The sequence below is a fragment of the Falco peregrinus genome, chromosome 8 (assembly GCF_023634155.1).
Source record: "Falco peregrinus isolate bFalPer1 chromosome 8, bFalPer1.pri, whole genome shotgun sequence".
NCBI classification, from domain to species: Eukaryota; Metazoa; Chordata; class Aves; order Falconiformes; family Falconidae; genus Falco; species Falco peregrinus.
Genome location: NC_073728.1, coordinates 19,051,870 through 19,064,125, shown reverse-complemented (window position 1 = coordinate 19,064,125; position 12,256 = coordinate 19,051,870). Strand labels below are relative to the sequence as shown.

General features: G+C 42.6%; 1 long non-coding RNA gene across 1 annotated transcript in view; it reads right to left on the bottom strand.

Moving 5' to 3' along the window:
• The window catches only part of LOC114012052 (uncharacterized), a 180,737-nt gene that overhangs the window by 122,116 nt on the left and 46,365 nt on the right, over nt 1-12,256 (bottom strand). The window lies entirely within an intron of this gene.

The window sequence follows — 12,256 nt, the reverse complement described above, 5'->3', positions numbered from 1 at the left end:
GCCATTCCCACCATTGCGGAAACAGAAACAGAGAGGCAGGATTCAGTAACTGGACCTGGGCTGGCACCTAGGTGAGGTGTACAAGGCTGGCAGGGTTGCCCTGACTGAAAGAGGACAACCTAGGTGGAATAATTTAAAGGAGCAGCATGACTAGGGATGGCCCTGTCCTCAGCATGCCCAAATGCCAGCCCCCAGAGAGGTCCCTCAGACCCCAACCAGCACTGCCAGGGCAGTTTTGTGGGGAGAGACATTCCCCTCCACTGAGGATGGCCAGAAGATTGTATTAGAGACATGGGGAATGTGGGTCCAGGGGGAAATCTGTGGATACTCTGCTACTGTATTTATGTACAACTCCTGTTTATGGCCCGGTTATTCTCTTTAATAAGCCATCGACCAGGTGTGATAGTGAAATGTAGCATAATCCTTGCACACAGCACATTGCCAAACCTACTCATGCTCTGATGAAAATGAGAAGATACATATTAATAATTTCAATGGGCCAAATCCTACACCTATTCAAGTCAGTGGAACCCGTGCCATTGTCCACAATAAGACTAAAAGTGCAGTCATGATTAACTGATTACTAACAGGCAGTTTGAGCTTTGTAATGACTTTGTACTATCAAAAGCACAAAGCTGGACTATGGTATGCTACAGATTGATGGAATGAATAATAGTAGTTTAACAATTTCTCATACACGTTTGCATGCAACATGCCAACAGCCTTTTTCATAAAACAACTATGAAAACAATAAATCACGAAAATCAATCCAGAAGTCTTTAATTAAAGAAAAGAAGATGTTTTGTGAAACCCGTCTGGGTTTTAGCCACAGAACTTCTATGGATTAGAGTGGGATTTCTGCAGCTAAATCTCATTCAGATTTCTGAAAACAAAGTTAAGGTTGATGATGAAGCCACAAAGTCAAGTACACTCCCTTCTGAAATCTATTAAAGGGACTCCTATCAGGTCTTTACTTTTATTTTTGCAAAACTGCTGGCAAAACACACGATAGGTACTTTTTTCAGGGCTGTTTGTTATTTTTATTTTTTGGTTGGCAAATCATTTGCGTGTTGAAAGCTGCCATTTCACAAATCAGGAGAAAATGTAACAAAAAATATGGGTCCCTCAAAGCAATGAAAACATTTCCAGGGGCTTGGTTACTATTACTTGAGAAGGAAGGCCTGGTTCCTACAGATTAGATATTAATATACTGCCCTGGTATTCAGAAGCCCATATGACAATCCCTTCTCTAAAAATTCAAGCATGGGCTGGAGCCCAGATCTGCTACCTCCCAAATGAAAGCCTTAACGCCTAGGTGGTGGGGTCTTCCAAGATAGTCTTCCAGTGAGAGGACTCCAGGGAGCTCAAGGGAAGAGAGAAAATGACAGCAAAGTTTAAGTAACCTGTCTTAGGAATTTTTATTAAAATTCCTGAAGTTTGGCGGGCTTATGGCTTGGGAGTGAGGTTGGAGCTCCTGACTAGGTCATCAAATTGAGAAAAACAGACATACCTATCAAAGCTCCCACCTTTTCCTTCAAATGTAGTCATCTGCTACAGAGATTAGTAAGCTGCAGATGTATAAAAGAATGAAAGTACATGAAGATAATGATATAAACCTAAAGTATATAAAAATAAGACAGTTGAAATGCTACCTGCATTGTATTTTTATTATAGTTTAATGGACATACGCCAATGAGCATTGTGCCTTTGTGTCCAAACTGATAGATGTAACCCATAAAAGCTTACCTCAGAAGAAAGTCAGATAAGTGCAACTCGGTAGAAAAATAGCTGTACTTTCTGGAGCTATAGATTATTCAATCAATGAAACTCCTATCTAACTCAATACTACCCATGTCCTTGGATTTACTTTCTGAACTCTAATCTGAAGTACATACAGAGTACATACAGGCTCCCAAATTCCTCTGATGAACATGGTAATTTTGAAAGCCCAGACACTCTTCCCGGGGAGTAAGCAGTAGCTCCAGACTGAGTTTTATGGCTGAGATCAGAAAGGGCTAGCATTTACAGTTCTCAAGACAGAGCCTGGGACTTGCTTTCTTGCTTAGAACATAGTTATCATTTATAATGCAATGTCTTTTAAGGTCTTAGGCTGAGTGGTAGTTATGGAATTATTTAATGGTCTTTATTAGACCGATTTTTCTCTTCCTTTATTTGCACTACATACCTCCCCCCCACCCGCAGTTCTCAAGAAAACATTAACATTTCTTTACTGTCTGTTTCCTGGTAACTTACGGAGACAACTTTATTAATGGTAACTGTAGTAATAGAGATACAGAGTCGAACATGACTGCATTGGAACACCCAACTCAGAATAACTACAAGAAACCCAAGATGCAATTCTTAGTTGCAGGAATTACAAACAGCAAACCCAACTGGAGAACTTCCTTATACTGGAAAGTCCTAGCAAAACAGCTGTACTCGTCCTGCTGAACATTTAGGGATTAGAGGGTGTTCTGCTATTTAACACTCCTGTACCTGTCCTGTACCTTGCTAGGCAGAGAATTACCTTTATAACTATTTTCCAGAGGAGAAACCAAGTCACTCAGCTTGAAGGTACTTAGGTCCCTAGGGAAATCCCAATAGGTGCTCTGTTCTCACAGAACCTGCATGGCTTCTGTTTTCATCCTTACCTGCCTAAACATCCTTGTGAGTTTAAATGATATCCCCAAGGTTTCACAGATTTGAATGGCAAAGGAGGAAGATGTATTCATAACCCTCAGGTTACCAGCCCAGCCCTTAGGCACAGCAGGTAAGGCAGAACAAAATCTCCTACAACAAACTGCCTGCATCTTCCTGTCTGACACCCAGCATGGCGGGAACCAGCTTCTGTGTGGAGGACACATAGCACACAGGTCTCACAGGCAAGCGGGTGCCAGGAGCAGCTATGGTAGAGGGATTAAACTGGGGTGTCACAAGTGGCCCAGTGCGTTGCAGGTGTAAGGGAGCCAGGGCTTCCCAGGGCAGCACTTGCACAGCAGCCAGTACACGGGGAAGCCTGGGCAAACGGCTCTCCTCTCCATTTTGCTCTGGGCTGGAAAAGCAGCTCTGTCATCCTTTGGGTGGCTGAGGACAGGCGCAATTTCAAATATCATCTTTTTGACCCAAATTCTGCCTTAATTAAGGGAGCATTATGGAGACCGTCTGCAGCTCACCCTGGTCTCTCAGACCACCTTGTTTCTCCCTCTCTCCTTGCACAGTCCCAGCCATACTGCCTCTTGATCTGTGTGCATTGCTCTCCTGATGCACTCTGAGGCAAGGGTGAGGAGATATTTATATCCCCCATATAGATGAGAATTACCAGGATCTTAAAATATCATTTCAAAGTGCTGTAACAATGAATATGTTACATTGGCAGTAGCTCTTTAGAAGTTTCTCATGTAAATAAGGACTGTCTCCAAGAACAGTCTCATACATAATATTACACCGTAATCATTAGCTTTAAAAATTATCACGAACAATATAAAATTCAACACATCAAAATGGATTTGGGCTGTGTGACCATTTAAAGCTTATTAAAATGACAAACTTGAAGAAGAAGCTGGAATGCTTAAAACTCAGCACTTGTTCATGTGCTAGTTTGATTTAAAGAAGACTCCAGAGGCTTTCTTGAGCCTCTCATGAATTATTCCCCAGACTTCAATGCTGGCCAAAATATGGCCATCACTAGGCCCCAGGTCCACCCCTCCGTGTGATCTGGCTTTTCACAGAAGATTCAAACCTGACAGTCTTTCCTCTTACACCCATATTCTTGGCAACTCATTGTTTTCCTTGGGAAATTCTAGGGCCTTTATCTTCAGTCACAACTTTAAAAAGATGTGGTTTGCAATGCTTTAACACTTCTACTAATGCAGCAGTTTCTTGGTGCGTAGCATAAGCTGGGGGCCTTTTGGCCTGAAGGCATGCTAGGGCATGTCTGCACCGCAGCGCTCCACTGCACACCCTTGCTGCTGCGGCTCCTTCGCAGGCCAAATTGCCACTTTTGCTGTGTGAACGTGGCCAAGGCGTACCTCCACCTTTCACAGAAACTTCAGTGAAAAACTGCGTTTCTTGGATGGTTCACACATCTTAGCACAAGTCTCTCATGCCCTAGGGGTAAGAACAATATTGTTCTGAAAAATTATTGGCCATAAAGTAAAAAGTTTACAGCAGTATGTGTTGAACAGGTCAACTGCAGCACAGCCCCAAATGGTGATGTCCAAGCAAGCAGAGCCTGTTGTGGGAACACGAGTCAAACAGGAGGGGCAGAGAGCCAGCGAGGGAATGAAGGCCTCAAAAAAAGGCTTTGGTCATCCTTCACCATAAAGTCCATAACCTAAGTTTGACTCAATAACGGGCAAGGGTCTGGTCACTTTTTAGACTAGATGAAATGAGTCTTTTTGTGAATAAAAGTTTTGGCAATTCATCTGGCAGAACAACTTTGTATATCAGGTTTCTGTGATTTAAGTGACACCCTTTTTATCACAATGACATTGAACCAACCTGAAAAATGTTTCAAGATACTAAATCCTTCAAGTTTGATATTTGGAATGGAGTCCTCTTTCAAAATTGGAATTTTCCCATCACTGATGACATCTTTGTATTACGGAGTCCCTTATCTTTCATTCTAATGACATTGCATAGAACTGTCTTTGTGACACACTGAAGACTTGTGATAAAGTGATGCAGTGAATATTCTCACTGGGATGTAAAAAAAAATGTGTCTCCTGGACAGCTTCTGTTCTTTTTTTTTTTTATAAATTCTACAAAATCCCGTTACAATACACAAGATAATTCAAAGCAGGTAAAGTTTTTATCAGATATCAGATATTTTAAAAAGACAGTAACAATATCATAGGAAGAAGGTGATCATAAAGGCAAGTCAAATATAATACTTATTTTTAAAATGTCTGAAAAATTAGCCTGTGTTTTGTTCACATTATTTGCATGTCTTCACTGTTTCAAACTGTTGCCATTATCAAACACTCTTCGGCCATTTTCCCATTTTCCCTGTAGGCTAACACTGTGATTTAGTGAATGTATGTCAGTTTAACAGCACATTCTTTTAAAAATGTCACCAAAGCCAGGTAGCGCCCGATCCACCACCCATGGAAAATCAATGAAAGCTTTTCAGTTACTTCTAAAGCCTTTCAGTTAGTTGGTCTCTTTGTGAATATTAGTAAAGTATATGAAGATAACTAGTTTATGCTGATTTCCCAAAAGCTTTGCACAATTTTTGTGTACTCCCACGTAAGCCTCTGCTCACTAAGTCAGTAGGTACTTGCCTCACGAAAGATACATAAAGTAGGATGCTGTGTGAAGAGAGATATGTCTAAAAATTCCTACAAGTACTATACGAAACATACTTTGACATCAAAGCAGCACCTCATGCATAATAATCAGTTCAGACTACGGAGAGAAGCGGGTCCATTTTTAGTGTTAGCCAACTTAAAAATGTTTTCAGTAGGTAATGCACCTGGGGGGAACACCATGTGTTACAGAACTTGCTGCAAACGTTTGAGACATGTAATTTAATCAAACCATCAAAATTCTTTCACTAAAGTCCAGTTAACCTTTGAAAACTAAACAATTACTTATGGGACTTTCCTCACAAGATGAACTTCTGGCAGTGGAGATATAAACACACTTTGTGGGCCCAGTCCTTTTCCACTAACATACTTTGTTTTTGGCACAGTAAAAAATAAAGAGAGAGGAGGGTGGAAGGGTCAGCCGCTTCCTGACATCTAAAATCTTTATCAGTACCAGCAACCCCTCGGCTGGTGTCAGTGATTTGTGGTATTGTTGTTTATCTGTGTATCACTCATTCAGACGCACTGTTTAGATCCAAAGGTCTCAAGACCATTTGCAATCTCTTCTAGGCTTGCTGCACCAGACATGGCAGACATCTGGCTGTCAGTTATAATTGCATCCTGCACCAGAAGTTGTTTTTAAATACTCCTGATTCCCTTTGAAAGCAAGCAGAATGGTGATGCACAACAGTTTCAAGCCATTACTGCAAGAGGCAAAGTCAACCCATGGCTTTAGCCCAGTCTGAAACAAGATTTATGAGAGATGGTGGGGAGGGAGGGCATTTTACAAAAGGGTGGCTGTTTGAGACTACTTGGGTTTTAATGATACAGCAGCTTCCTTTCCAGCCCATACAACTTATTCTTTGAACACTGACAGAAATAGTGCATCAGAAAAGTATATTTGTGGTGTTGCCATGTTTACTGTTTCCTGTTGTCTTTCTTTGGAAGTATTTTAACAGAAATTAGGACTTCACATAAAAACCCTACAGGCTCTGGGATGAAAGGATTTACTATTAGGTTTCCTTCTCACTCTAACATGGTGGACTGTGATTTAAACCCTACAGACTCATGACAGGATATGATGCCAATTAAAACCATAAGGCCTAATTTTTTGACAGAATAATCACATGATCCCCTTTCTATTATCTGGCTAAAGGGTTATTGACAGCACCTTTATTTCTCAGCTCAAATCTTGGATTTATTAGGCTAGCAAACTGCTCTTGTTGAAGTTATATAGTCCAATGAATATTGCTGAGTGTCCAGGCACAGGACTGCATTCAATATTGTAAAGGGATGTTTTTCCCCTGGTAATTGTTAAACAGGGTCAAGAATGCACAGAAATCTAAGTGGACAGCCGGTTTTGGTTGAAAGCAGAGTTCTGATTTGCCATTGACTACCAAATCAATTAAAAAGTAATTTAATAACAAATCTTATAAAGTGAAACTTTACAGTGAAAACTTCAGCTGGAGTCTCTTCCGAGCTCTGAATTCAGTTTGCATGGAGTACATAGGAAGTTTGATGGAAAAACATTTCAATTAGAGACAAGAAAGAGGTTAAGTTCTGGCGCTCTGAGTTGCCAGTTGTGACTGCAGGAGCCCAACACATGATATACATTGTTTTGTCAAAGCAAGACTTTTGGTAAGATAGACCATGCCGATGCACTGTTGGAAGTGAACTATCCCTCTCTGCTTTGACACCTGATCTGACACCATTGAGGAGCTGAGAGGCCAGTATTTGTCATTCAGTTTAGTCCCTGGTGGACTGCTATCTATGTTACATATAGGTTTTCCCCAGAAATGTTCCACATTTACACACACTTTGTGCAGCAGCGTGTGAAATGGGGAGGAATCGCGCTCTCTCTCAATCTCTCTCTCTCTCTCTTTCTCTCTGTCACATACTCGGCCACATAAACTGGAGCCTGCAATTTCCCTAATCACTAAAATCCCTTCTCCCCACGTGTAAGTTGTTAACCTTCATTACATCCCCAAGGGGACATACACTAAGCAGAGGCCTGTTAAAATGAAAATAACCATCCCTCCAAATTGCCAAATCATCATATTAAAAAGTCCCCTTCTTACAAAGCAAGGTTCATCATTTGCAGTGCCAGGCTAATTTGTGCTCAGACTTGGAACGTAATTATTTCTGCTATATGGTTTTATTTTTTAAAATACTTCAATGGCTTCTGCAGCATCACAACAGCAGATATTGTATTAAATCTTCCTAAAGTTACAAGTATTAAGGTGAAGATACGCCTTACAGTTATTAGAAAATTCATATGGAGACTGCTTTCACATGTATACATACGTTATTTTCTTTGAGCTTCAAGGTTAATTTTTACCCTGAGTGTTTTCCAGATGCACATAGAATTTTCCCCTCATTTCCTGTCTCATTCCTAATCTAAAATCTATTGCCATTTCATAATAATTAAAAAAAGAGCTGGGCTGTTGAGTGAGCAGAGGAACTCTGGTGCTGAGTCGGGTGTGCTTGCCCTTCTGAACCACCATTTTATCGCTGTTGCGTGTGGACTGCAAAATGGTGGTTCCCATGATGTTGATGAACAGGGACCTGCAATACACTCGTCGTGTGGTCATGAAAAATGCACTCACCCCAGCTAAAAAAAGACCAGCTTCTCTTGCCGGTGCTTGCCTTTGTGCCTGCCTCTCTGTGCTTTCACAGCCCTCCATTGCCTCAGGACTGCCCGTAATTTCTCTGTGAGATCTACAAAGCCACTAAATGCTGATTTCTAATTTCAGGTTCCTCAGGAGTAGCCACTGTGCTGTGTGCAAGACATACAACCCCAAATGGTAAGAGGACAAAATCACAGTAATTTTGTGTCTTGTGTGTTTATTAATAGAGGACCAAATGTCACACAGGCAGTAGTCCCAGGACCAGTTTGCATGGAGAATGAATGTTTTGCTCATGAATAAATGGTCCCTCCAGATCAAGGTTGAGGTCATTGGCAAGATCCAGGCGTTAGCTCATCCCAAAGCTATGTGCACATGCGAATAAAGGAGTTAATACTTGGACTGTCAGAATCTCTCTTTCATAAGAGATGTGTTCAGCCTAGGTTTTTTTTAAATAGTTGGATACAGTTTATCCTACACTTCAGTGTAAATACATCTCTGGCAAAATAGCAGCCAAAGCAGGCGGTGACCCTGGGCTACCACCTGCTAGCTATCAAAGAGCACCACAAAAGAGGGTTAGGAAAACGCTAACGAAATGGAAATTGCCTGTGATTACCGACAGCAGGATGAGCATCCTCTTTTGCCTGTGAAGAAATACTTTCCTCTCATCCAGGTACGCAGCTACTGCAGCATTTTAGAGGAAGCAGCCTCACAGCGTGCTGGTAACCACGGATGATACACAAATATGCTAGCAGTTGAGAATCTGTGTGTAGTTTCCCCCCAGATAAAATAGACCCACAGCAACAGTATTTACGGTCTACACAGCAATATTATTTTTCTCTGGTTTGCAAGGGTTGTAAATAGGAAAACAGAAAAAAAACGGCTAAGCTATTAAATCTAGGAATAACAAGGCTCTTAAAGCCAGGTTTATTGTACCGGGGTAGGTAAAAGCTTCACGGTTTTTTGATCTGCGGGTGTTAAATATCCTGTCTGCGCCAGGATTCCTGCTCGGATGTCATTTATCTCCCCGAATCCTTGGGAGAGCGAGGCGCGGGCACATGTCCTCGAACGGCGGGCACCACCTGGCGGCTGCCGCCGGGCGGGCCGGGGCCGGGGCCGGGGCCGGGGGCCGGGGCCGGGGGCCGGGGGCCGGGGGCCGGGGGCCGGGGGCCGGGGCCGGGGCCGGGGCCGGGGCTGGGGGCTGGGGGCCGGGGCTCGGCTCCCCCCGCTCCCGGCGCCCCCCGCGGCTCCGTTCCCCGCCCGCCCCCGGCGCCGCGGGTGGCGGGGGGCTTGTGCTTCGAGGAAAATGAAATGAAACGGTCCCTGGTGCTTTGGTTTTACTGACTTCTAAGCGCTCGAGCCAAGTGTTATCCAATTTTTCCCACACAATCTGTTTGGAGAGCTAGCAGTGCATTGCAAAATGGCTTATTTTGATGACATGGTCATAATTCTAAATAATTTGATTTCCAAATATATACATCATATTGTGGCCTTGCCAGAAAATCATTCTATTGAAAGACTTCTGTCTTAACATTTAGACTAAATAAAGGAGAAATGACTACATGATCTAAACACCTTTCTGGGGGAAGGGGGTGTGTGCTGCTGGTTGCCGGAAAAGAGCAAAACAAAGAAAATATTTTGCAAACCCAAAAGCTTCTTTCTGGGGGTCATGAACTGGAGATATTGCGGGTACTGTCAAAAATCTAAAGAGGAAATGAAAAATAGCACTTGCTCCTTTTTGAGTGAGCACGTGTGTTTTCTTTTCTTGATGGCTGGAGGAGACTGCATTCTAACAAGGTTTCTCAGTGCATTAGAAGATGCAGAAATATGTCATAATCCCTTGGTTCCTTCAAACTGGAAAATCAGGGAGCATGTTTAACACAGAAGAACTCTGCCCCCCCCTCTCTCTCCCTGTATTAGCTTGTATCTGCAAAGCAGAACTTCCATGTATATATGTATCTATGGTGGAATTTAAATCTTCAGCCTCCAATAAAATTGTGTTCTGCAATAAAACTGCTGCACCTTGACTCCAGACTACACTGAATCCCAAATTAAACACCCCATTTACTCTACTGTAACAAGCAGGAAGGTTTGCTACGGTGAACACTATTGCAGACAGGAAAGGCATATTATCATTCTCTTTACCTTCTGTACATACGATAGCAACACCTAAACAGCCCCTGTGAGTCATATTTTTCTCTAGTTCCTGGCTCCTCTTACAATAAAGAATTGATGAAGGGAAAAGGTGGATTGAAATGTGATATTTAATTTCACATTGCTCCCTTAATTATTTAGCTAGCTGGACAGACAGCTCCAGCAGTTTAAAAGCAAGCAGGTAGTGTATTTTACTACAAAATGTCTTCCTGGATTTCATGAATAACTCAGTGTCATAAACAGAAACAGCTGGCATGCTGAAGGCTGTGTGGATTTCTTTATGCATTATATATAATGTAGATACTTCCCACATAATGCACACGAACTATCCGCTTCATATCAATGTTTGTAGCCCACAAATACCATAAATAATATACCAGGGATATAAAATTAGGGGACTTCAACATGTTAATTCAGGTTATATATTAAAATGCCATTGTTTAGTGGCCATTTGTCTATTGTTTAAAGGTCTAACAATTTCAGACGCATACTGTTCTTGGGTGCTAGTTTTCCCATCTTTCTCTGGGAGAGTCATTACAGAATTTTGATGTTTTTGCTGTGGTTATTAAATTAGAAATTGGAGCTCGCTGAGGGTAAGAGGAGAGAATGATGGTTCACACCGCTTTGTCATGCCAAGGGAAGCACAGGCGAGCCCCGCAGGCTGTGCCTGGGGCTGGGCTGAAGGCTTTCAGCAGTGAGCTGAGGGGAGCTACCCTCTAGTGGACTGATGGTGAATTTTATTCCCCTTCTCATGCCCCATCCTGGTCTTCATTTATTAAATACAAGGTACCTATCTTCTCTAAGGATATTCTTGGCGATTAACCTTCATGCATGAGACAGGAGCTGAAAGTTAATAAAAAAAGTATTTCTAATCAACTGTGGTGATGTGAGGCATGGAGAAGTCATAGTAGTAAGCCAAGAATGTGAATCCCCAGGCCTCTCACAGCTGAGGTTAATCTGAAAGGAGTTACAAGTTTGAAGTTGTTTTAGATCAGATGTCTAAGGCGAAGAAGGAGGGCTCCGTTCCCAGACATCTGATCTAAACCCTTTCAGCCTTGGGAATTTTGACTCCAGATGCAGGTTCCAGCTCTGCAGATGATCCTTATCTTTAATGGGACCAGCTCAAACAACCACACAGAGATTTGTTGCCATTGCAAAAGACCCGAAGAAAGAAATTGGCTCTCAGCCTGTGGCTTTTGGGGGAATTAATTCCTTGAGCACGAGTAGTCTGAGTTTGGCTCACCTCTGTTCAAAAGTGGAGTAACCTAGGAAAAAGAAACAGGCCAGGGAGTTGGAAAGATGCAAGACTAAAGGATGTGACCGAATTAGAAGTTTTTCTGGGCCCATGCAGGGCGTTGTGTGTAGCATTGCTGGGCTAGAGCCTGTATTAGCATCTACTGTAAGTTTTGTTCCAAGGGATCAGATTTCTGGAGCCTGAGACCAGTTACAATACATCAGAGAAAGCCTCGTAATAGGAAGCTTTATTGCCTTCTGCTAAGTGAGCCAAAAGTCAGGGGCTTTCCCTTGTAAGCATAAGGCTGGGAAGGGGGGGAAGGGGAGAAGGGGGTGGGTGGGAGTTGTTGGTTTTTTTTTTCTTTTTGCCTGATGTGTTTCATCCTTCCCCACCTCCAACATCAAAGTGTTTGCTAGGGCAAGTCAGCTCTGTGATTCTGGAGCTGTGTATTTCCCCTCTCCCAGTAGTTTCCATGCCCATTTCCTATGCCCCAGCTGCCAGAGCACTAACCCTCTGCTGCTTTAATCACTCCATTAATCAAGCCTTTGCAGTGATCAGCACACCAGCTCTCACTGCCACAAGGAAGCCTGTTACTTCTTCAGGACACATAATCTCCCACTAGCCCTCCAAGGGTTTTTACTCAACTGAGCCATATTGCTCTACCAGCTAAAAGGGGTATTTCACTCCATTTTGAATTAGCTGTGGTTTTAACATAATGTAGCTCACATAAGGCACAACTCGAAATAGCTCTTATATTTTGGGCACTGTGAAGGTGAAAAGACATACTAAGCCATTTCGTATCTAAGCTTCACAGACCCTGTGATTTCATTAAACAGACAAACACTGTCATCAAATCAAAGATCAGCAGATACGAACAAGTCGTTTCTGCTGGCCCCTAGGGAGCCATGATTGCATTCCCATGGGTACCGGGGGTGGGG